Source organism: Danio rerio, chromosome 23 (genome assembly GCF_052040795.2).
Source record: "Danio rerio strain M-AB ecotype USA chromosome 23, GRCz13ab, whole genome shotgun sequence".
NCBI lineage: Eukaryota > Metazoa > Chordata > Actinopteri > Cypriniformes > Danionidae > Danio > Danio rerio.
In genome coordinates this window covers 7,359,972-7,387,129 of record NC_141043.1, presented here as the reverse complement: position 1 = coordinate 7,387,129, position 27,158 = coordinate 7,359,972, and the positions used below count along the sequence as shown (strand labels likewise).

General features: G+C 38.4%; 1 protein-coding gene across 1 annotated transcript in view; it reads right to left on the bottom strand.

Annotated features, from left to right (window-relative positions):
* Positions 1-25,980, bottom strand: part of si:dkeyp-73a2.2 — a 154,758-nt gene extending 128,778 nt beyond the window's left edge. The window contains exon 1 of the transcript XR_015523154.1: positions 25,852-25,980. The gene's annotated coding sequence lies outside the window, so the exon portion shown is untranslated. The remainder of the gene's footprint in view (positions 1-25,851) is intronic.
* Between the last annotated feature and the right edge of the window lie 1,178 nt (positions 25,981-27,158).

Below are 27,158 nucleotides of genomic sequence, written 5' to 3'. Positions count from 1 at the left end.
AAAGATCTAGTAAAATATTATTCATTGTCATCATGGCAAAGATAAAAGAAATAAGTTTTTAGAAATTAGTAACTAAAACTATTATGTTTATAAATGTGTTTAAAAAATCTGCTATCCGTAAAACAGAAATTGGGGAAAAATAAACAAGCGGTCTAATAATTCAGGGGGGCTAATTATTCTGACTTCAACTGTATATGATATATATATATATATATATATATATATATATATATATATATATATATATATATATATATATATATATATATATATATATATATATATACATATATATATATATATATATATAAATGTTGATTTCAATAGTTTATTATTCATTTACTAACTCATTCTGAATGTTCCTAAAAACCCTCAACTACTCTTAAATACAAATGGTTTGTAAATAATGCAATACTTAATATAGTAATGAAAAATAAATCATTATCAAAGTATGAAAATACAATTATTAAGCACATTATAAAGGTGCTTATAAGTCAAGAATACAGCATTTGTAGCTGCAGTTATAAACTGCTTACTTATGTTTATAAATGAAGAGTTAATGCTCAACAAATAATGAAATTACTAGATGCTAATGCTTAATAAGTGATTCGTTGTGTGTAGTTATTATAAGGTGTTACCAAAAAACCTTTAAATTGTGACAGCAAGTTAGCACAAATAACCAGTACAACCTTTTTTTTTTTTATAATAAATGCTTGGGTATAGTTCAGTATACTCATTCTAAAAGAGACAGAAAGAGCCTACAAGCATAAAGGAGACAATTAATGTGAGTGGAAAACAGCAGCTCGTTGTCAAACACAGTGGTAAGAGAGAAGTGCTGTGTGTGTTGAGTTTCCACAGGGAACTGAAGTCTGCTGAAACCTTTGGGAAAGGAGAAGCCCGGGCTGTCACACTGAATTATGGTCTTATCAAAACAAACAGACCCAACATCCCTAAACACACACACAATCTGACACGCATGTGCACCAGAAAAATGGGCTGATATTGTACATCTTCTTTTACAATGGTTGCATTGTGTAAAAACGTGTTGAAGTCAATGACCAATCTGTAACATTTCCACTGCTGTAAAGTCAGAAAAGTGACCAGAGAAAGGGAAAAATCAAGGAAAGCAAGAACAGAAACTATTCTGACAAGACAAAACAGGGAGAATATAAAGAAACAAACACACAACACTAGTGTATATTATTCAGTTTTGATTAATATTGCTGTCCATGCTGAATTAGGTGAAATAATAGTAGTTTATAAATCAATTAATCAAGCTCTTGGTAACACTTTAGTATAGGAAACACTTCTCACTAATTACAAGTGGCTTATTGCCTGCCAATTATTAAATTATTGGCTGTTTATTAGTACTTATAAAGTAAAGTAGCCCCATAAGAAGCTATTAATGGTATAATAATAGCAAGAATTTTACCTCAAAATAAAGTGTGAAAGATCTTGTTTAGTTTGTGCATCTTTTTATATCAGCTCAATCTTTGTTTTTAAATCATTTTATCAAAACAATCATATAGTCAGAATATTTTAGGATATCAATATTTAAAAATTAGTCCCAGGATTGCAATACTATTCCTAATCTTATATGTTGTGAAGATATCATTGTAATATCATTGCCGAGTGCTTCTCCCAGCCCAATCCTCAGTCAGAAAAAGTCAGGAAAATCAGGGTGTTTAATTTAATTTAATTTAATTTAATTTAATTTAATTTAATTTAATTTAATTTAATTTAATTTTATTTTATTTTATTTTATTTTATTTTATTTTATTTTCATTCATTCATTCTCTTTTAGTAAAGCTTAGTCCCTTTATTAATCTGGGGTCGCCACAGCGGAATGAACCGCCAACTTATCCAGCAGGTTTTTTTTACGCAGCGGATGCCCTTCCAGCCACAACCCAAATCTGGGAAACATCCACACACACACTCATACATCACGGACAATTTAGCCTACCCAACTCACCTGTACTGCATGTCTTAGGACTGTGGTGGAAACCAGAGCACGAAGGAAACCCACGTGAACGCAGGGAGAACATGCAAACTCCACACAGAAACGCCAACTGACCCAGCCGAGGCTCAAACCAGTGACCCAGCAACCTTCTTGTTGTGAGGCAACAGCACTACCTCCTGCGCCACTGCGTCACCTTTATTTTATTTTATATTATTTTATTTTATCCAGTAGAATTGACTGATGTAACAAAAGCAGCTGGTTATTGTGAAAAGACAATGTAACAAATCACCCTGTATGTTAAAACATTATTTGCAAATCTTCTGGCAAACACTAGATTAGACATGTTTACGCATGAAAGCAATGTCATCAATTGTGTTTTGTAAATGCAACTGACCTTTAAAAGGAGAAAACAAACATTTTTGTTGATGTCAAAGCTTCTCAAAAGCAGATTAATGCATATGCTAACTTAGAATTTCTGCCTAACAAAAGAAAGTAAGATAGTTTTTGTTACACTACAATTCACAACAAAGAGTGAATTAACTATGTTTAATGAAAACCCAGGCTCATTAGAAATATGTTCCCGTGCAGGACTACATTTTTGACAATCAACAAATATGTATGAAATTATGAACAAATACAAGCCGAATTGCTTCTCTCATTTCTTCATTTATAAAGCGCTTTTCTGGACACTCAAAGTGCTTTACGCAGTTTTGGGAGGAGTCTCTTCATCCACCACCAGTGTGCAGCATCCACCTGGATGACACGACAGCAGACATATTGCACCAGACCACACACCAGCTGATTGGTGGAGAGGAGACAGAGTGATGAAGCCAATTGATAATTATATGGGGAAATTTGGCCAGGATGCTGTGGTTGAACCCCTACTTTTTTTTGAAGGACATCTTGGGATTTTTAATGACCCCAGAGAGTCAGGACCTCGGTTTAACGTCTCATCCGAAAGAAGAGCAGTATAGAGTCCCCATCAACATACTGGGGTATTAAAACACACACGGAATGCAGGTTGAGCGCCCCCTGCTGGTCTCACTAACACCACTTCCGGCAGCAACCTAGCTTATCCATGTGGTCTCCCATCCAGGTACTGATCGGGTGCAGCCTTGCTTAGCTTCAATGCCATGATGCCATGTGTATCTGTAATTAGGGAACATGCACATACATTCGGGCTGTGTGAATGACAGTGACTGGCATGAGCCGCAAGAGGATTAGGGCAGAGCTCATTAATATTCATGACCCATCCAAATAAGGTAAAAGCAGAGCTTTTCATTCTACGACTAACTCTTAAGCTTATGCGGCATGCGTGAATAGCACAAATAGACACAAAAACATTGTGAGTTTGTCACATCATTCATGGGTCAAATTCGCTTAATTCGAGCATTCACTGCAGCATTCACTGCAGCATTCACTGAGCATTCACTGCAGATGAGGATTTTTGTCATGGGTAGGGCTTCTGCCTGCGTGGTGACTCTAGCTTCGCTGCCAAATGGCTGACATAGATTTTATTGAGAGAGTAGCTGTGCTTTATGTGCTTTAGAAAGGCTGAAAATCAGCATATATTCGTTCGGCACGATGTCTAAGTCTTTAGTCTTTCAGAGGTGCACCAAGCTCTATGAGTATAGCTCATCAGTTCCTCCAGAAACTATACCTGGATAATGGAAACTTTCAGTAGTGCTTACGACTGAGCTGAGCCCAGTTTGATGAACTGTTGTCCAGTGTCAGCAGGAGTATTTCCTCTCGGGGCATTAACAACAGGCGCTACGTCATAATCATTCCCCTTCAAGAGCAAGCTCCTGATTGTTTAACTTGGCGTGAATATCTAAAGTCAGACTGACCTCACAAAAAAAACGTTAGTATTTTACGTTTGGCCAGTTTAGTGGCTAATTCGTACGAGTTCAGTTGTACGAAATTGTACGATTTTAAAAAGGAGGCGTGGCACCTAACCCCACCCCTAAACCCAACCGTCATTGGGGGATGAGCAAATCGTACTAAAATGTACAAATTAGATCGTACGAATTAGCCACTAAAGGAAAAAGTTACGAACTGCCGTGAGATTGTGTTGGTTAAAGTTCAGATTTTCCAACTTGAAAGAATTACACAATTGGCAAGTTAAGCATGCCAAACAAGCAAAATGCTCAATTTGCAGCACATCATTCGCACCGCCTCATTCACGCAAATCATACCTCAGGATGTCTATTTGCATCTTTGCATTGACTTAACATGTAAATCATTCACGCTTGACACTTCACCAGTGTCTGGTTTAAACACACTATTAGGGTTGTATATAGACACAAAGCCGTTTCTATTAAATATTTGCATTCACCTAAGCCACACCATCTGTGTAGATATCACAGAACAATTTAAACATATTGGGCTCTATTTTGACGGCCCATGCGCAGAACGCAAAACGCAGGGTGCAAACGCTTTCAGGGCGTGTCAGAACGCATTTTTGCTAATTTAAGGACGGGAAAATCCGCTTTGCGCCATGGCGCATGGTCTAAAAGGGTTAAGTTTATTTTCTTAATGAGTTATAGGTGTGTTTTGAGAATAAACCAATTAGAGCTTCATCTCCCATTCCCTTTAAGAGCCAGCTGCGTCGCGCCATAAGCGCATTTTGCTGTAAAGTAAGCTCACTTTTGCTTTTGCTCTCGTGGATAGGGAAACCTTTACGCATTGACATCAATTAGCCTATAAATAATTAATTTTGTTTGTTAAGCGCAAATATTTGTTTCAAAACTATTTCTAAATTCGGTTTTATTTTCCGGCAAACGATTAAATAAACAATAATAACCAAGTGTGGTCAAAATACTGAGTTATTTCCAAATACACCTGCCAGGCCCCATATGGTCTAAAATTTGACAGGTGGACACATCTAAGCTTGTTTTTAATAAAACAAATATAAATATGGATATAATAAATAATACTGCTAATAATAATAACATTATACAAAAGCAAATTGAATGAACTGAAAAAGCCTCCCGAGATGAAGAAAGTAAGGCAGTGGTTTTTAAATCTTCATGTAGGCTAGAAATTAATATGTTTTGTAATATTTTAATCATTTATATTTTTATCCTGTATATATCCTTACTATATATATATAGTAAGGATATATATATATATATATATATATATATATATATATATATATATAGCTTAAGATATTATATATTTTTCATATGTAAAGATATTTGCGTATTGCTCTGCATCTTGTTTGTAGTGTGTAAGCCAGGCGCACTTTGCGACAGACAATAGACCGACTTTGTTCTGGTCTAAAGATCAGACTATTTACAGTTTCTCAAAATAGCAACGCGCCAAAACACACCTGCTTTTTTAGACCAGAACGCCTATGGGCGCACATTTGAGCGCAAATGCATTTGCTATTTAAACAGCGTGGCGCAACACCTCAAAATGACCCTTGTGCCGAGCTAAAAGTACCAAAAGAGTATTGTGCCGTGCCTTGCGCCCTATTTTCGCTGGGTGTATGATAGGGCCCATTGTGTCAGTAAATTCTATTGCCCTGAATATTTTTTATTTGTGCTATAAAACAAGTTCTTGAAGTGTTGGGTCGCCTTTTGATGTCCTAAGTTAAATCTATGAACTACTGATCTTGTGTAGATGCGATCTGTTGGAAAAGTTAAAGGCCAAACTGTTGGGTAACGATTGGTAGGATAGATTGAGGTGAACTGGATGTACGAGGGACGCATGTGTCGCCCCAAAGAAACCAGAGAGCCCCTGTGATTGACTGAGAGATGCCATCCTCTGCATTACAGCAGCTGTTTCCCTTTCTATCTCACACACACACACACAGCTATTTACTGCACTTTGATTTATACGCTCACACACTGTCATTTGTCACATAAGAGGCAAACACGCCCAAATATCAAATGACACACACACACAGTTTCCGTCACAGACAGTTTACTGTACGTCACATTGCCTGTTGTGCACTTTGAAAGGACATTCATAGAAAAATCTATTTTTTTGCTCTATTACAGAAGGCAGGACTATATTTAGCTGTCTTTATTGATTCAGCTCTGACACGTTACACTGTGCTATTCTCCATATCTCAAATACACCACGAGAGTCCAGAAACCCCTCGCGAAAAAGAGAAACCATTGAAAAATGAGTTCAAAACATCACAGAGTTATTGATCCATTTGCAATCGGAAAGAGACTGTGGTACGATAGATGTGTGTGTGTGTGTGTGTGTTTTAATATTTCAATCCCTCTCCTTCACTATTTCTTATGATTATAACCTCCATGTGTCAGGGTGACATTTTTGTCCAGTGAAATGCTGTGCCGGTGTGGTGGAGATTTATGGCACTCATCTGAAAGCAGTTTGTGACAGGAATTTGTGAATGTACGCCTCTGCGATTGCACTGTGCATCACACTACGGCAATTTACAGCTTGATTAACGAAGGAATGGTAAATATTATTACAGGAGCAAACATAGTGTGCGTTCTTGAAACTGGCATTTTTACTGCCGGTCCTTTCTCCTTTCAGGGCTTTCACATATTTGTGTATTGAGTTATCTTGCTTCATGTTTCACACTGGTCAGACTTTACTCTGGGTTAGCGATTTATCTTGGCAGGCAGGCTTCAAAATTTCACACTGTACTCTGAAAAAAATCCTACTGTAGCTGTTACTGTTCTCAGTTTTCTCCGGCAGGTTTTCTCTCTTTACAAGCATACACTGAGTGAGTTTTTTATTAAACACTAACACAAAGGGCCCTATCATACACCCGGCGCAGTGTGGCACAAGGCGCTGTGCAATAGTCTTTTGGTAGTTTCAGCTTGGCGCAAGAGTCGTTTTGAGGCGTTGCACTACTGTTTAAATAGCAAATGCATTAGCGCTCATTTGTGCACCCATAGGCTTTCTGGTCTAAAAAGGGAGGCGTTCTGAGGCGGACTGCTGGCGCGTTGCTATTTTGAGAAACTATAATAGATTTTTCATTACACCAAAACTGACCTGGTCTAAACTCCGGCGCAGAGTTGCGCCTCGCATACACACTGCTTAATACGCACAAGAGAGCAATAGGCAAATATCTTTACATATGAAAAAATTTAAATATTAAGGATATAAATAGGATATAATAAGAATAGATATAGAATATAAATATAAAGGATTAAAATATTACAAAACATATTATTTTCTAGCCTACATAAATATGAAAAACCACTACTTTTATGTTTTCTTCATCTCGGGCTGCTTTTTGAGTTCATTCATAACAATTTGCTTTTGTATAATGTTATTATTATTAGCAGTATTATTTATTATACCCATATTTATATTTGTTTTATTAAAAACAAGCTTAGATTTGCCCACCTGTCAGGTTTTGGACCATATGGGGCACAGCATGTGTTTTAGGATATAACTCAGGTTTTTGAGCACATTTTGTTATTATTGTTCATTTATTTGTATGCTGGAAATTAGAACTGAATTTAGAAATAGTTTTGAAACGAATATTTGCGCTTAACAAACTAAATGATTTACTTATAGACTAATTGATGTCTGTGCGTAAAGGTTTCCCTATCCAAGAGCGAATGTGAAAGTAGTTCCATTATCTCTCATTCTCACGCAGTAGATGCTCTGTTTAACAGTTTTTTGTTAAAAAACTGTTAACTGTTTGCTTGTGAAATGCTCATTTTTTCCACTTAGACTTACTTTACGCCCTGTAAATATCGAATGTGCTCTTGGCGCGACGCAGCTGACTCTTAAAGGGAATGGGAGATGAGACTCTGATTGGTTTATTCTCAAAACACACCTATAACTCATTAAAAAAATAAACTCAACCCTTTTAGACCATGCACCATGGCGCAAAGCAGGTTTTCCCGTCCTTAAATTAGCAAAAACGCGTTCTGACACGCCCTGAAAGCGTTTGCGCCCTGCGTTTTGCGCTCTGTGCATGGACCTTCAAAATAGAGCTGAAAGTCTGAGCAGTGTGAAAAATAAAGCAAGATTAACCAGTTTTAGCCTAAGGGCGTACTCACACTATGCTATCCGAACCGTGCCTAGGCCTGTTTTCCGGATCGTTTGAGAAGTGTGAGTGCGCTAAATCGGGCTTAGGCACGGTTCACTTGGCCGGCCCTGGCCAGGTTGGAAGAGGTGTGCCTGAGCGCAGTTCACTAGGACTTTGGCGCGGTACGCTTGTGTGTAAAACACATCTAAGCCAGAAATTAGTGACTTTTAAGGGACTGTTTCATATGGATTTATTAACCATTCCTACCGTTCAATGAACCCAAACTGTCTTAGTTTATTAAAGATGCAAACCCCTCACAGCACCACAGCTGTGCCTTCAGCAAACCTCCTAATTCCTGAAGCACGAGGACTTTATGATTGTTTATGAGTGTCAAAAGTGGCGCATCTGTTCGGTGAAAAATTTGACTGTGTCACCGCATCCCAAACGACTACAGCTATATAACAAGAGAAATCTCCACTGTGCTGAGCGAGAGCGCTTCTCTACTGAACAGTGCATCATTGATGACGTAAGCGTGCCCAGGCCTGGATGTAATGTGAGTGCAGGCCGTCGGGGGAGATGGGAGAGGGGGACAAGTGTGCTTTGGCCTGGTTCAAGGCAACTGTACATAGTGTGAGTACATCCTAAATACTGGATTAATTTAGTGTGTGGGTGTGTACCGGTGATGGGTTGCAGATGGAAGGGCATCCACAGCGTAAAACATATGCTGGATAAGATAAGGTGACCCCTGATTAACAAATGGACTAAGGCCCCGTTTTACGGTAGCCGGGAAGTGCAAAACAACATTACAAAGTGTGAAACTCGAGACAAATTTACATCTTGAAAAACATTTTTACCTATCATCAGCGAAATTACATAGGAAAAACTATTTTACCAAGGACGAAACAAATTTACATTTTAGAAAAAAAAATTTACAAGACGGAAAACACTTTTACAAGTCCCGAAACAAATCTACAATTACAGATTTCTTAAGAAAAGGGAATGTACCACACACCGGAAGTGACATGGAACGTAACACACACACTGGAAAATATCAAGAATATCCAGCTCGTGTGTGACTTTGTAGACAGGTTTCCACGAGTCTACAACTATAAAAATCATGGTTTGATCAACTGAGATAAAATATTTAGAGCTATTCTGAGAAAATATCAGCATGACAGTATTTAAAATCATGTAAACGCAAGTACATGGAAACAATCAAAGCACATGTTGACTGATAAAAATATCAAAACCAAATCCAGCCTGTAGATCTGAGTAGCTCAGTTAGATAGGTCAGTTGATACTCACGCAGAACCTTTTGACTTGGGTTCGAATCCCGTTGATGAAATGTCAATTGTAATTATTTGTTTATATTAATTTTGGTTTATACTGTTCTGCCACACAGATATTAAAATCAATAATGTTTACACTGACACCAAGTAATAAGAATCTTTATGCGGTGTGGGCATTTTTTGTTGCTGTGAAAAAGTGACGAATCTGCTAATCTGCAAACGTGAACAGTTTACATCTGAAAAGGGCCTCAGTTAACACAAACACCAGTTAAACTGTAACACCGGCTTCATTCAGTTTACTGTTAAGAGTCCTCAAGCAGATGTTTACACCGCGTAGACTTGACATCATGTCCATGATTACAGCGTACGAGTGGCCCTCGTTAAAATATTGCACACATTGATGCAGTATGTCTGGTGTTTCCGTCTGGTCCGCGTCCTTTATAAACTCCAAACACCTACCACACGTAAAACAAAACCGCGTTAAGCTGTTCATGTGTTTGCCACAAAACGGGCAAAACAACCCTCGACCACTGTCCATGTTCAGTCACCATAAACTTTGTTTACATCATGTTCTCCACAGCACGAATTTACCACGCTCACTAACAACAACAACTTTCCCCCGTGTCATTCCAGGTGTGGTACATTCCATGTCACTTCCGGTGTGTGGTACATTCCCTTTCCGTAAGAAATCTGTAATTGTGAATTTGTTTCGGGACTTGTAAAAGTGTTTTCCATCTTGTAAATTTTTTCCAAAATGTAAATTTGTTTCGTCCTTGGTAAAATAGTTTTTCCTTTGTGATTGTGTCTGATGATAGGTAAAAATGTTTTTCAAGATGTAAATTTGTCTCGAGTTTGACACTTTGTTATGTTGTTTTGCACTTCCCGGCCACCGTAAAACAGGGCCTTAGTCCATTTGTTAATCAGGGGTCACCTTATCTTATCCAGCATATGTTTTACGCTGTGGATGCCCTTCCAGCTGCAACCCATCACCGGTACACACCCACACCGAAAATGAAGTGTTTTGAAAATGCTGAAGAGGTTACTACGTTTTAATTTTAAAGCGTTGCTGCTCCGTGTCAGCGCGGACGGGGGTAAATGGAGACATCTGAAAATGGAGGCGTGACTGCAGATATTCTGATTGGAGCTTTTTACTCAATATTAAGTAGCCTACAGAAAGTTCAGCCCTGCATCATTTTCTTCTGAGTTAAGACAAGTTTGATATGGAAAATAAACTCCAGAGGATACGAAGGCAAATCTTCAAAGAGAACAGCGTACTTTATAATGTCATTTACATCACCCAGGCTATGTTGTTTTACTTAACAATAAATTGAAAACATGAATAAACGAACTGCCTATTTTCATTTTAATATTAGCAACTTAACAGACAGCAAAAATGTTTAGGCATCAAGTAGCTATACATTTATATGATCATCATCTTCACATTTTTAACAAAACACAGCCTATAAAATCACTGCCTCTTTTCGCTTTCTTCAAAATATACAAAAAAACACCCCGTCTCTTTTGCTGAATATCAGTTTTAATAATCAATAATGGCCATTATAAAAGTATAACATACAATAAATTTATACATTATAGGAAATAAAGGTAGGCAATCAGTTAAATGTGCAGAACCAATGTACATGGTTATATAAATTAATATATTAGCTTATCTTTGCACTCAGCCAAAACACGTTACCTGACAACAAGTAATCGATTTAAAAGACCATAGTCTGGTAATATGTTGTTAGACATAGAAAATTAGATTAGCAGTAGTAGATTCAAAATGTCTGACGTGCACTGCTCTCACCTGGGGTTCTGTGCTCAAAGCACCCACTGACTGCCAGGAGCACAGACGTGCAAAAATGCTGCAGTGCATGCCAGAGTGTGTGTGTGTGGTCACATGATGTGCGATTTCAGCATTGTAGTGTGGACAGAAACCTGTTCAGAAATGCTAGATGAATTGCTAGTGTGTACGTATGTGTTCATTTTCATTCACAAAAAAAAAAAAAAACACAGTTTTAAAACTAAAATGTATTAGTGTAATTGGGGCAAATAAAGGCAATAAATTGTTAAAATACTAAATATGTTTATCTGAATATGTAAATATGTAAAAATATTTATTAAAGAAGATTAAAAGATATTCATGATTTTATTCAGCAAGAATAATATAAAATGTATCAAATTTTTTATATAATTTTAAAAATATTTTTAAAATATTTTTATATAATTTTTTTTAAATATAATTATTTAAAAAATAAATAAATATAAAAATAAAACTATCGTACCAACTCTAAACTACTGAACAGCAGTGTACAGAAAATATTAAATAGTCGTTGTGTTTGGATATTTTTAAACACAAAATAACAAAAATAAAAGAAACACTCAAGTGTATTTATTTGTAAAGCACAAAAGAAGATATTTTGAAGAATGCTGAAAGTGATGGGGCTCTAAAAAACAGTGAAGCTCACTTAAACGTCCCAAGTTCAATTGGCCAGCTGTTTTGAAATCTCTCACTTACATACACACACACACACACACGCACGCACGCACGCACGCACGCGCACACACGCACGCACACACACACACACACACACACACACACACACACACACACACACACACACACCAGCCCATAGTGCAGTAGTAATTCCTTGCTTGGCCGTGTCCTCTGGTCCTGGATCAAGCTCAGTTTGGAAAGGCACCTGCCAAACCTCACTAAAGGGCAGTGAGACTCAGAGTGACCGTAGGCTATTTAACCTCTACTGTACCCTAGTCGCTCCTGCTACACACACACCAGCTGTTTCCTCAGGATCACCCACTCTGACAAGAGTCAGGTGGACTGTTTAATTAAAATTTGACAGAGAAAAAAAGATCCAACCTGTCCCTGTTGCACAATACAAATTACAGCATATTCTCTTTGTGAACCCGTTTCTGTCAAGTGACATCTGAGATCATAGACCCCATCGAAATCAAATTATAAGGTATAACCTATTGAAAATATCATAATATATTCAAAATCTTGGGTTGAATTTTTTACGAGGAGTATTATCAATCATTCGACATAGAATTTGATAGGTCAAAATCTGTGTGGTGTACAACAAGGCCAAATGCCAATTATATTCTATACCCTTTTGCCTAATCTTTCCCCGTTGCCCTTGAAAAGATTGTGAAGGGGTAGGAATAGAAATAATCTAAGAAATAAGACACCACTACTACACACAAACACACTTCATCATGTCATCATAGGGCATGTTTTCTTCAGCATGTTTTCTTCAGCTTCTTCTTTGTAAAGCACTTTGATATGTACTGTTAAAGGAAATGAAAATGAAATGTTTTATTATTATTATTATTATTATTCATTTTATTACTATTATTTTTAGATCTGTTTTGCCAGTGACTGTTTCATTTTTGTTTCTATATTACAGTGTTTCTGTTTCCTGATTTCTTTTGTTTACATATTGATGCCACCTGAGTCTAATCTGCGCAGCTAATCAACTGAGCTATAAAGACTGCAACCAACCAGAAGGCAAAGGAGAGGGGAGATGACATGTCTCACTTGAGCTGTGCCAGTCACAGATACCAGGGGCTTCTGACTTTTAGTTGTTTCATGTTTATAATGTGAATTAAGTTGCTGGTGTGAGTAAGGTGTGGGGTGTCTTTTGTTATTTTAAAACCTTTTTTTTTTCTCCTGTTTTGGTGAGTAGGCAGGGAGAAAGAGAAGTAATGTTTTTTTTTTTCTTTTGGGAATGTTTATATTGTTAGGTGAGTTAGTTTGTCTTAAATTAGTTATTGGTTGTTTTGTTTGTTATTTTGGACCCCCATATCCTGAGGTATTATTTTTGTTTTGTATTGTTTCTTTAAAATTTAAGATGCATTATTTCATTTGATTACACAATAAAACAATGGTTGCCTGATGGTGATCAGAATATTAATAAGGTGTTGACTGTTGATTCTGGGTCTGGAAGTGGTACTCTCCTCTCTTCATTTGTTCGTTCCAAGCTGTGTTTTGCCTCTAGATTTAAGCGAGAACGTAACAGATCTGATAAAAAAAAAAAGAAAACTAAAAAAACATTCTCTGATTTTTACATGCAAAGGATCATGCACTATACATTGAGTCAGAGGTCAGCCAAGAACAATATATTAAGCTTTATAATTTCAGTTCATAATCTAAACATAAAAAATATTTTTGGTACAAATAAATTTTCTTTATAACACACAAGTTAACCCCTCAGACAGCATATAGATAGTTTTACAACAAATTTTTGAGTTCTTGGAAGCTTCAAAAATGGCAGCTACCCAACACCGAGGCTGCGTCCGAAACTGCCTACTACTCAGTAGGTACTGCATTTGAATTTAAACGTACTACTCGGCTGTTAGAAAAGTACGTTCTATACAGTATGAATGTGAAAAGTATGAATGGAATTCGGACGTACTACATCCGCCATTTTGTCATGGTCACGTGACCTACCTGCGTCAGTTGCGTCGCCTCACTTCCATTCATGAATTCTCTCAAGGGGCATTATGGGATAGCGCAGCGTGCATGGGATGCGAACTTCAGAATCTCGCCGGAAGTAGTAAGTCATCTGGGTACTTCTCGCCTATAATAATTTTCGAATTCTATGAATTTGGACATACTACTCGGCTCGCATACTGATTTTAGCATACTATATAGTACGGAAGTATGCGGTTTCGGACGCAGCCCATTATATGGCTGTTGCTAGAAGGGATACAGCTGCGGCTAAAAGTTAGCGAGAATGTTTTATATTATTTATTCATTAATTGCATGCTATTAACATCAACCACTATCCCAACCCTTAAGCCAACCCTCACAGTAAAGTAAAAACAGTAATTATACAGCGTATAATTCATATTATTTATTAAATTACCCATTCAGTTTTACTTTAACAGACCCCCACAGTCTTGTAAAAATATTAATTATAGTTGTACAGTGTCACAATAACTATGCTATATTGCTGTGAGTGTCTGCAACTGTATCCCATCTAGATTTCACACCATTATACAACATAGAAGAGAAGTACTAAAACTGCTCTGATTGTGTTCATTTGAAAGAAGAAAGACATACAGCGAGGATAGCTTGAGGGTGAGTACACATTTTTTAATTATTTCAAATTTAAAACATTTTTGGGTGAACTACTGCTTCAAAGAGCCCCTATTATAGGTTTTAAAAATGTGTAACACAGCTCTAGGGGAATGAAAACATCCAGCTGAGGTTTAAAATCCGAAAGTGCACCGTGTTCAACACTATTGATTCTTTAGCAAAATAGTTGACTCAGAGTCGAATGAATGAATCAAGCTGGATTTGGATCTTTTGCTTGAATGCATCGACGTTGACATGATACATCACCAAACATGTAATGCCAGATCCGGTAAAATGTGAACGCGATTTCCATTCAGACACTAGCTCAGCGCGGGGGATCACGGGACAAGACATATCATGTGACTCATCATTGCAGACAGGCTTGACTTAACTCCACTCCAAATACATAAAATAATCATTGGTAAAGTTCTTACTGTAGCATTTCTCACAAACGTACCTTCATGTCTGTCACTGTGCTGTTTATCTGACACAGCAGGAGATTGAGGCACACTCTAACAGACATGTGGGAGTGGTGGGCAGGGAGAGCTAGCATTAAAGGCACAGACAACAAAAACAGCTACATTGTGATCAGGAAGATGAGATATGTGAATGGCTCGTATGGCTTTCTTCTTTAAGCAAGAATGCCCTTGATTGCAACTTGCCTGCCAAGTAACAAATCGTACTGTACTGTACTGAACCGTACTGTTTTGCTTAGTTAAAACGATGCATTCTAAAGTTAAATGTCTGAGTGAAGTTTATCAGAAGCTAACTAAAACTAAAAAGGGTTTATTTAAAAGAATGTTTCTGTGAAGATTCAGTTCACAAATCATATAAGTATACCATATTGTAAAAATACAGTATTGTCATGTCTCTTTAAATGCAAATGAGCTGCTGGCAGGGCCGGAGTGGGACTCCTTTTCAGCTCTGGAGTTTTAAGCCTTAGACCGGCACACCTCAGTTCACAACTATATTAAAATAAGGTCATTTCCAATTCCGTTTCTAATGACACTACCATGTTTTTTTCAAGGACACAACTGCTTTAGAACTTCAAATGTTTTTCATTAATATAAAAACATTAAAGGGTAGCTAAATCTCTATCACTATTCTTTAAAACATCACAATGTCCTTTCCTGCAATATCTGAATATACTGTGCAAAATTCTTATAGATATCCAGTCCATTGTAACTGTGATCACACAAAAAAAAAAAATTATTTACACCTACATAAGTGACCTCTGTAGGATTATATGTCATAACACTAAAAAAAAAAAGTTACTCAGGTAAGGTTCAAACTTGGGCCGGCGTTGTCGAAACGCAACGTGTTGACCACTGGACCACAATGGCTTGTGAATTTCACAATGGCCACAATAGATTTCTGATCACGTTATGTCAGATTTTTTCATGTAGTAAATCAAATGATTTTCATTGAGCAGGTGTAATATTCAGTAATATTAATTATTCACAATTTTATATTCACTAAGCTGCCGCTTTTTAGGGTCGAATGACCTGCAGGCTGCATTTTGCTCACGGGGCTGTGAGAAAATAAAAAAGAGCAGAGCTGCGGCAAAATATTGAATAAAAAGAGTGAGGGTATGGTCAAATAAATAAATAAATAAATAAATAAATAAATTCGACTGCTGAGAGTGCAAGCAGCTAGGGACATCGGCTCTCACGGCCAAAAAAACTGACTCCTCCCGATTATCTAATTCCGGGCCTGGCTGCTGGTCTCTTACAGCGTGTGCCTTTGCTACTCCAGCAAAACAGAACTCCTCCATTTCTTTTAAAGTCTTGTTTGTTTAAACATATACAGTATATGATGCTTAAAGTATGCAAAAAGAAAGCCAGCTGCCAGACGTGAGTTTTACTAAACTTCTCTTTCACATCATGTCAAATACATGCAACGTTGTCCATTTCCACCTGGGGATACTCATCCCGAGGTCCTCAGATTATGCGGAGTCACTGATCGGACCCAAGACCAGCGACGAGAAGATCCCAAGGTGTCCATATCCGGGACCAGGCCGTATCCTGAGCTGCTGCTGCGCTGTTGGTCATGGGGGAGTGGAGAGCATGAGACTGATTACAGTGACGCTCCAGGGACAGACGAGTCTTCGCTGAGGCCAGCTTCCAACTTCCACTGCTGAGACTGCAGCTCTGCACAAGACTTTTGGTCAGCGGAGAAATAAAATGGTCGTGCCGAACTGACTCTGGTACTCTCAAGGTTTTTTTTTTCTTCACTCTCCTATTGGTGAAGTTTTTTTTTCCCTCTCCGCTGTCGCCACTGGCTAGCATGGTTCAGTATCTGAAAAGCTACTCATCGATGAATTTGCTCTACAGTGTTTGGACTCTCAATAATGACTTCAAACCACACTGAACTGAGCTAAACTGAACTGAACTTAAACACTAAAAACTGAACTACCCTGATCCAGTTACTATGACCATTTATGTGAAGTTGCTTTGACACAATCTATGTTGTAAAAGCGCTATACAAATAAAGCTGACTTAAATTGAATTGAATATGTCTGTGAAGTTTTCAACTAGGGAAGAAATCACATAAGTATATTCGATCAGTGATACAACATCTCTTGGACATGAAGACACTGCTAATGCAAGTTAACCAGACTGAGTTCCATTGGTCTTGACTTGATCAGAAATTCTTTAAATCAGAGAATAACTCCCACTGGGGTGGACTGACTGTGTGCTTTATTACTTTGTAGATCTTTTCCATGCTCAAACAACATCATACACTACATAAAACTGAAAGGGTAAAAAAAAAAACTATAATAAAACCCATGTTTTAATTAAACTCTCAAAACATGATTTTTGGCAGAATAAAATCAACATAAAGCACAGAACCCCCCTGCAAACTTGCGAAGCCTGGGCTAATGACCTTCTTTACATATTTATGAGGTCAATAACATTGATTGGACAAATCCAGCTTGTGACAGGCATGTGATCTGTTTGATTAACTGCTTGTTTATCTGTGAAATTGCACAATGTAAGCCCATGTTACCTTTTTTTTAATATGTTTGAAAATTCAAACCAGAATACAAGTGAATCCATGATGCCAGTATAAATCCGGCCTTCAAATCAACACACAGATTGATCTTTTTGGCACAGACAAGTAATGAAAGTGACAACTTATGAAATCTCTGCAGCAAAACACACAAACCCTCTCTCTGAGATTACCCCAGAGGTGTGTGCGTGTGTATGTGTCTGCTCTGTAATGCAGAGAGGGCATTCATCTCTTAGACCATTACACACAGTCACTAAAGTGACATTCCCCTGGGAAAGTTAACTGCACCCAGCGCACAAACACACACTCAAGCATGTTGGAAAACACTTTGTGTTTGCTTCCGTCTCTGTAGTCTGTCTCTTTCACTGCGAGAGGCTGCGGCTCTGAAGATTTGAGCATGTCCTACCTATATACTCTCCTTCAGAGTCACCTTTTTAAAAACATGCACACACATGTACAGGAAAGTGCACCTCATATTCACATGCACGAGCATGTCACAGAGAAAATATAAGCAACGCTCTACACTATTTACACTCACCGGCCACTTTATTAGGTATACCTGTCCAACTGCTCATTAATGCAAATTTTTAATCAGCCAATCACATAGCAGTAACTGATTGCATACAGGCATGTAGATATGGTCAAGATGATCTGCTGCCGTTCAAACCGGTGATTTAAGTGACTTTGATTGTGGCATGATTGCTGGTGCAAGACGGCTGATCTGAGTATTTCAGAAACTGCTGATCTACTGGGATTTTCATGCACAACCATCTCTAGGGTTTACAGAGAATGGTCAGAGAAAAGAGAAAATATCAAGTGAGCGCAGTTCTGTGGGCACAAACGTCATGTTGATGCCAGAGGTCAGAGTAGAATGGCCAGACTGGTTCCAACTGATATAAAGGAAACAGTAACTCAACAACCGAGGTATGCAGAAGAGCATCTCTGAATGAACAACATGTCAAACCTTGATGTGGATGGGCTACAGCAGTGCCACTTAGGTAGTTATGAAGGCAAAAGGGGGTCAAACCAGGTACTAGTAAGGTGTATCTAATTAATGGCCGGTGAGTGTACATTGCACATTTAAGACTTTGGAGCATTCCCCTAAACCTAACTACATCAAAATTATATTTTACTTGTTAAAAACATTACTGAGAAACTGATACCATCAGCATGGGAAATAGTTTAATGATATACCTTAATTTACTCAACCTCCATTTATTCCGAAACTGTTTTACATTCCTCTGTTGAACACAAATGAAATATTTTGAAGAATGTTGGAAACAAGGACATTGTTCTTCCTATGGAAGTCAATGGCTTGGATCCACATGAGGCATAGGAAGTGAATCTACATTTTTTTATGGAACTGACCTTTTAAGCAAAACCTTGTAGAAATTATCTAAAACATATATGAAAACAAATGAAAAAAGTAATATTGAACAGATTCTCTAATAAAAGGAAAAAACAAATATATGACTGTAATAAAGTTCGTTGTGTGGGAAGAAGGAGGCGGAGAACCGACGCAGTTTTTAAACTATTTATTAATAACAGTGAAGGAAGCTCCTCACGGAGACTGCCGTCAAACTGAAAGCAAAAGTAAAATATGTCCGGGTCCGGTCCTCTGTCGGCTTCCTCTGCCATCGTTCCTCCTTTTATAGTCCAGAGCTCCTTCCGTGGGATTCAAGGCCGGTGCGCTCCGCAGGTGCATCCACTTACGCGGCGGCCTCATGCCGTTCCCACGGCTCTCGGCCACGCCCCCCTCGCCACAATGACACTATCTACAAAAGCATTTATATATTTTTTTACATTTCTTCTGTAATGTCCAATGAAGTCTTAACCACTTAAACTTAAGTGCTACTTTGGGATTTCCACCTGGATTTTGCCTACCCACATTTAAAAGCTTCCCAAATCCACAAGCAGAGGTGTAAATGCAAAAATTTGGTATCATTTTAAAGAAAACCCTTTGAATTTTCCTAAAACACTATTGAAAGTGTTTAAAATAACTGTATATGTTGTCTGTGTTATAATAAACATCTAAAAAAAGAGGCACTTATTGTATTTATTTTATAAACTCAAATTTGAAAGTGTAACTTCTGTGTAGTCTACTTGCTGTAATTAATTTTGGTGGTTCCTGCATATGTCTGTAATCATATGAAAAAAGAAAAATGTCTCTACCATAATCTATGCAAAAGGTATTGTATTCCAACTGATGAGAGGTGCTGTACAAGCCACAGGGACCGATCATTGTTTTCATATTTCACTATTCTTTTGTTTGATCAAACATAATTCACTGTGTTTGGACCACGTCAGACATATAAAAGGATTACTTATGCACATCACCTCAAAAACAGAGGAGAATGGCCCTGAAGCACACAGCATAAGGTAAGAGATGACAGCTGTCTGTGCTATCTGGGGCTGCTTATTGATCATAAATGTATTGTTTTCACTTCTGCAGCATGGAAACACCGTGATTCATTCGACAACTGTTTGACATGTGAATATATTTCAGTAAAAAGAATGCTAGAACCGTCAGAGCACCAGCAAGAGCTTTCATTTGAGCTATAACTTGTACATGTGTCATATATAAACCATATGAAAAATATGAAAATGAACCAATGTTCAATACCCAGCTCGGGTATCCAAAATACTGTGTATTTAAGTGTAAACAACTTTTGTACAGTAGAATAAAAACCAAAGTGACGCATATGTGCATAAAATATGGATTCTACACTTTCAAACAAAACCACTTAAGGGGGTCTGGTGCAATGCTAGCCCTTTAAATCTTAAAACGATAGTCGATGACGTCTCCGATTATATAAATGCGCGTTTATACTTCTGCATGCTGTTTGTGTTGCTCTGCAATAACACTTCCGAAATGCTAGCTGGCAGTTAGTTATGTTATGTTCCTCTGTATCGAGTCTGAACAGTCATTAGGTAAACACATGACATCTGGAGCTCTGTCATGGGACTCCAAACCTGTAAACACTCACGCCATTGGGCTTGTGACTCTCAGCACTGCCCACACTCGGAGAGCTTGCGCTACGCATCATTGTGACATGTAGTTACACTTTTTGAGAGTTGCGCATCAACATCAGCGTTAAAATCGGCGTCAGCCATGGCTAGGCCTATGCGACTGCGCAAAGGCTGCGCCGGACCATATACGTGTGCTTGACGCAGAAGTATAACCCAGCCTTTAGTTAGCAACAAAAGCCAAGTAGTGAGTGGTGCTTAAAGGGTTAATTGTGATTTTACTGTACATAAATATTTCAAGATGAAATTACTCTAAATTCAATTTTAAAGTGCCATTTTATCAACTCAAGCTACATTTATTTCCATAACACTTCAGACAATACAGAGTGTCAAAGCAGCAAAACTACTCCTTGTACTCATTTGATGCTGTCAATCAATGTGATCATTTCAATGCAATTTAAGCAACTTTCAGACCACAACTAAATAAACCAGGCTCAGCAGGGGAATAGCTCTTCTTCAGCCTATGTGTATTTTACAACAAGTGGAATGTAAAACCAACCAGATGCAACATAATAAGATTAACATGACAAGTAATTTGTCTGTCTACACTGCACACAACATGGATATCAGAGACACAAAAAATATCAAAAATTCACAGCCAGCCAAAAAAATATGTGGGTAAATTCCCTAAGCAAGAGCTCACTCACAACAAAATGTTTTTAAAATCTTACTAATTCTTTACCTTATAACCCATCAAAGTTTACAGAACACAAGTCTTGCCACTTTCACAACCCGGGCACATTGTGGAAACGTAGCCCCGCGGACGTTTCTGCGGACCACGAAATACGTCCCGGGAGGTACTTATTCGAGCGGTTTTTGTTTTCGCGGATCTGCGAGAGGCCGCTGTGCGCGTTTTTTCGCGTCTTGGACGCCTCTCGGGAGTGCGCGCCATTCGCACAAACACTATTCTCGCGCGAAAAGACGCCGGAGGCCGCTGTGGAGCGACCGTCCGTCCGACCGGCCGGCTGAACGACCGAACGATCGACCAGGCGGCCGGCCGATCGGCCAACCCGGCCGCCCTCTTCTTCCTCCTCCTCCTCCTTTTCCTAAACCCAAGCGATGGTTTGCAAAAGCCGTCCAGAAAAGAAAAAAAAGCAAAAGCCCTCGTCTTTGATTTCGACAGTGTTTTCAGATCCCGCCGCATTCTCGCCCTTATTTTTCGGATTCTGTTTTTCATCTTACCTGATTTCCGGAATCGCTCTTCCCCGGACCCAATTCCCCGTCCCCGCGGCCGGCTCCTCCTCCTCCAGGCATCCGCTCCACCGACGTAACGCTGCGAGCTAAGCGGACAAACTGGTTGCATCGGAAAAAACCCTCCATTTGGAGGCGAGCCGTCGGCCGGCGAGTGCAAGGAGGAAGAGCGGAGCGGCGCCACAGCGCCTCGCAGCGTTCGCTCAAAAAAAACTAAACACGGCCGTACGTACCTCCGGTCACGTAAATCACGGTCTCCAGAAAAGTCCACGGGGCTAAGTTTCCAGAATGAGCTTGGGTTGCATGTTTAACATAATCAAAATATAATAGAAACACAAGGCAACAGCAGCTCTTTATTTAAAAAAGAGAATAGGAGCTTATAAAATAATTAAATAACTGTATAAAGCTTCTACAAAGGAAACAAATGGTCAGATATACAGTGTACAGTGCTTGCTAAACATTTTAATCAGTTGTTATCAGGGAACAACACACCTTCTAAAGTAGTGATGGACCAATCAATCAATATATGAGCAACATAACAAAAGTAGCTGTGATATAAGAGTATATTCCCATAGGCTTCCCTAAAACAAAAGTACATAATGCGTAAACATTAAAAAGACATGCAAAAGAGCCGGTGGTAGATTTTAGAAAATGTGGCTATTAAAAAAGTTGCTCTCTGTGGGTAGATGTGTTGTGAACCCTGGCAGATACAGATCGCTGGAGAACTACACACACGCAACAGTTACAAACTACAACTACCAGTATGCACCGCACACACACCAGTTTCTGTTTCCTACTGAGCACTCTCACACAGCTGGCAACTCATCACAGATTGATTAGCTGGACTTTATACTCACTCCACACACACACACACTTTACAAAGTCTTGTTTTTTACAAACATTACAAAGCGTTTTCCATTGTCTAATCTTCCCGTGTTTTGACCTTTTTGTTTGAGTACCGCTGATTTATTCTTTGCCTGACTTTGTTCCTGTTTATTTATTTATTCCTGTTCCTGACCATTGCCTGCACGACTCTGCTTTAATAAACTGCATGTGGATCCCTCAACTCCATTGTCCACAGTCCTAATGTTACAAGATGGGTGTTAAACACAGAGTGTGGCCCAAGAGCTGAAATTTTCCAAAACTGTCGAAACACATTATAAATAAACTGCATATTTAAAGTCTGAACAACTGCTTTCGCATGTTAAAACATTTAAAACTACAATATGTAACACAAATACAGCAATACCTTATATATTATAGAATAAATTATAGTCAAGAATTCCCTGCTATTTGTTGGATATAACCATCGTGACTGGTTAGGACAAAAACTTTGATTACCAGCATCATGACTGGTTAGGAAATGATTTGACAGTATAGTATTCACCTTTATTTTTCACTATTTACAAACACTCCATGTTAAGACTCCATGATAAACTGTCCAACAAAACAGCAGATGAAATATCCCTTGAAATACACAGACATTACCACTAGGGATGCACCGATAATATTTTTTGAAATCTATCCGATCCCGATACCAAAATTCTGAGTATTGACTGATACAGATCCGATAGCACTGAAGTGAACATGAATTTAACCACTTGAATATTTATCTCTACTTCACATTAAACTATAGAATGGCTTTAGAACATATAGAATATAGTAGGCATGTGTGACAACTTTCTAGTGCCTTATAATAGATGGATTTTTAAAAGTGAAGCCGAAGCTGCGGTGGTTAGAAACTAGGAAGTATCGTTGGGTGTTGCATAGGAACGTTGTGTACCTGGCTGAATATCTTATCAGCGAAGAGAAAGTGACACAAATGTATAATGTATAATGTGACCCGAAGGTCCGTTCTGAATGAATGGTGAAAATAAAAAGGGATATCAGAGCTCATTTTTAGCTAAGGGAAAGGGCACTAGTTAGCTAACGTTTTCTTTCCCAAACACACGTTTTAGATGCCATTTATCAAATTCGAGTTAATGAACTGATTTTTTCACTATATTAGACTTGTCACGATACTGAATTAAAAGAAAAAACGGCAATTTCACGCTAACATTTTAGGCACTATTGATGGCTTTCTTAAAGCAGCGCTGATTTATCATTGTATTCACGTGTTCAACAGAAATGCTTGTGATTGGCCGAGAAGGTCATGAGTTCACCCACCGCTGTTTACTGAGCACAAACACAGACGAGCTGAGTGATCTGCTTGATGACTCAACACTGGGTGAAGAGCGGTAAACTGAGCGCAAAAACAGATAACGGAGACTGGAGCGCCATCAGCCGTGAAGATCAGTCAAGTCATCCGCACTCAGCGACGCTTCAATTGTTAGTCGGTTTTAAAACTTCAGTACCGGGACAACACGAGGATGTGTTACAGAGGACTGCAGTGTTTTATCACTCACCGGGTTACATAGGCTGAAACAGGAAAGCATCCCCACGGTGTTTAACTGGTGCCATGAACTGAAGCCTTTGTGGACACTTGAGCATATTACTCTTACAAAGATTGCGATGTTGTTTGATGCTAAATTGCTTTTAATTGTTTAAATTAAACTTACTGTATAATATAAAAGTGACGTTTACACCATTTCTGCATTTTAAAATCTCGGCAACAGCTGGAGGTTTGTAGTCAACAACATGTTACTGCAATGTTTACAGTGCTGGTCCGATACTTCTGGGTTTCTTCCCACCGCAGCCTCGCTTTGGTTCTTTAAAATGGCGACCGCATGAAATAAGCGCATAGGCTACCTTCATGGCTTTTGTCGGCTTATAAATTTCACAGCGCAAGATCTGATTTGGATCAGTACCAGCTGGCCGATACCCAATCCAGCAAACATATGCTGTATTGAACCAATATCTAATCCAAGTATCGGGATCGGTGCATCCCTAATTACCACAGTCAAACTCTTTATAAATGTAACATACAATAGAGACAATCAATGTTAGGGATGTTTAGGGCACTTTCTTTCATAAACAATAAGTTATTTTTCATCTCCTTTGGTCTAAGACATCGGCAAAAACAGGGTATGGGATTATAATGTTCTGAATTACTATTCTCTTAAATAAGACTACTAATATACAGAATAGTTGACTAATATATTGCTTTGTGCCCCAAACAGGCTCTCTCAAACTGTAGCAATTTAATCTTAACAGTACTATATAGCTTTCCGATTATCTCTTTTCCACAGAGCACAAAGAACAAACAGAGAGCCGTGAGCAAATCTTTGACGTACTTTATTATTATGGAAATGCTCAGAATAAAAAAAATGGCATGCACAGAACATACACAAATTTCAGAGCTGCTGATTTGCTTACTCGTTTAGGAGAGCCTTTTATTCGATGTTACTAACAGGACACTAATTACATAGACAGTCACCCTAGAGCAAACCAGGATTGAACGCCTCGCTCAAGGGCACAACCGCAACAGCAATTCTTTGGTAACACTCCAATTCATGAGTCACTCCCACCTACAGTAGGATCGAACAGATGATATTTGCATTTGTAGCCCAAAGCTTTAACCGCTACTTTACCGTAATCTAACCCACTGGAGAGTTTGAGAGAGCTTAAGTAGTCTCAGAAGAACAGAATCAAGGAGATAAACTTGTGTGCACCTTTAACGACACTTGGTGTTGTAATTTAAGACTGGTGATTACAGAGGCTGGGAACAGAAGAGGCACGCTGTGTAATAACAAGAGCAGGAATAGATACTGGCATTGATGCACATTCATCCATCTCTCTCTTTCTTTGTCACTCTTTCTCTGACTTGATTTGTGTTTGGTGTTATTAGACGTTACTCTAAGTCTGAGTCATGCTATAAACAACAAAAAAAGTCCCATGCACAAGAGGACAATTTTTGTTTGTGCTTTCCACCTGCACAAAAGGTGCCATGTGAGTATAAACACCAACAAGCAGGACACCACACTGTACACCCCGCTGTTGTCATTACTAAAGATATTAGGTTAAACATAACTTGACAATACTTAAAATACCAAGTTTTGGCATCAGGTGTGTTTAACTTACTCATTAGGCAGCAAAAAACATTTAATTAATATTTTAAGTTCTCTGAACTTTTATTCATTCATTCATTTTCTTGTCAGCTTAGTCCCTTTATTAATCCGGGGTCACCACAGTGGAATGAACCGCCAACTTATCCAGCACGTTTTAACACAGCGGATGCCCTTTCAGCCGCAACCTATTTCTGGGAAACATCCACACACACACACACACACACACACACACACACACATACACATACACACACATATACTCATACACTACAGACAATTTAGCCTGCCTAACTCACCTGTACCGCATGTCTTTGGACTGTGGGGGAAACTGGAGCACCCAGAGGAAAATCACACGAACGCAGGGAGAACAGTCAAACTCTACACGGAAACACCTAATGAGCCAAGGCGACAGCACTACCGACTGCGCCACTGCTTCTTCTCTAAACAATTCACCATGTCTCTGTTTAAAATGATTGGTTGGCCTTGAAATTCCGCCTTGACAACCGTCCTGATTGGTCGATACATGACACAAGGTGGTCATTTTGCTTGTGATGCTGAAAGTTACTACTACCTGAACCCATCTGACGACAGAGAAAAGTTAAATTAGAAAATAGATATTTAAATGCCTGTATACATTTTTCTAAATTTATATACACGCAGGGGCAACGTGGTGGCGCAGTGGGTAGGGCTGTCGCCTAACAGCAAGAAGTTTGCTGGTTTGAGTTACGCCAGGGTCAGTTGGCATTTCTGTGTGGAGTTTGCATGTTCTCCCCATGTTCGCGTGGGTTTCCTCCAGGTGCTCCGGTTTCCCCCACAAGTCCAAACAAATGCGCTATAGGTGAATTGGGTAAGTTAATTGTCCATATGGTATGTGTGTATGTCTAGGTTGGGGTTTAAGCGTAGGGTTAATCACCCAGCTTGTAAAAGTTACAAAACAACAACAGCTAAATGCAGCTAAATGCTAGGCGCAGCTAAATATCAACTTTGATATAAACAGCCCTGGGAGTAGGTAAGTAAACAATATAAAAGCTAAAGAAATTGGACGTTTAATCAATTAGCCATTTTAGGTTATCTGTACTTAAACATTTAAGTTGATTCAATAAAGTGACCACATTTGGTCAACTCAATTAAGTTGTCGATTTCCCATTTCTCAAACGAACTGAGGCAATCACTTTCCTCAAATCATTTGAGTAGTCTCAACTTATTAGGGTTTACAGTGCAGAAATAAAAGAGTAGTTTTGTACTGTTTTTTGCTTTATTTTAACCATGTTAAACATTGGTTGACCAATCAGATTTGCAAATTCACATGCATTGAGCTTCTGAATTTATAGACGGGGAAGGGCTAGAGAGTCCTTGAAACTGAGATTTTTTTAGACCACACCCAAAACCAAGGGCTAAACAAATTTCCCAGAATACACAATAATTTTCAATAAAAAAAAGGCTGCAGACGTAAGTTAAGGAGATGCACAAATTAGTATTTCTTATCATCAGTATGATTTTTTACAAAAAACAAGCATAATTTAATACATTTACGTTAAAAAAGTGCTAAATTTTACTATTTATAAACCATGGTAATAATTCTTGTATAGTAATCCAACAACAT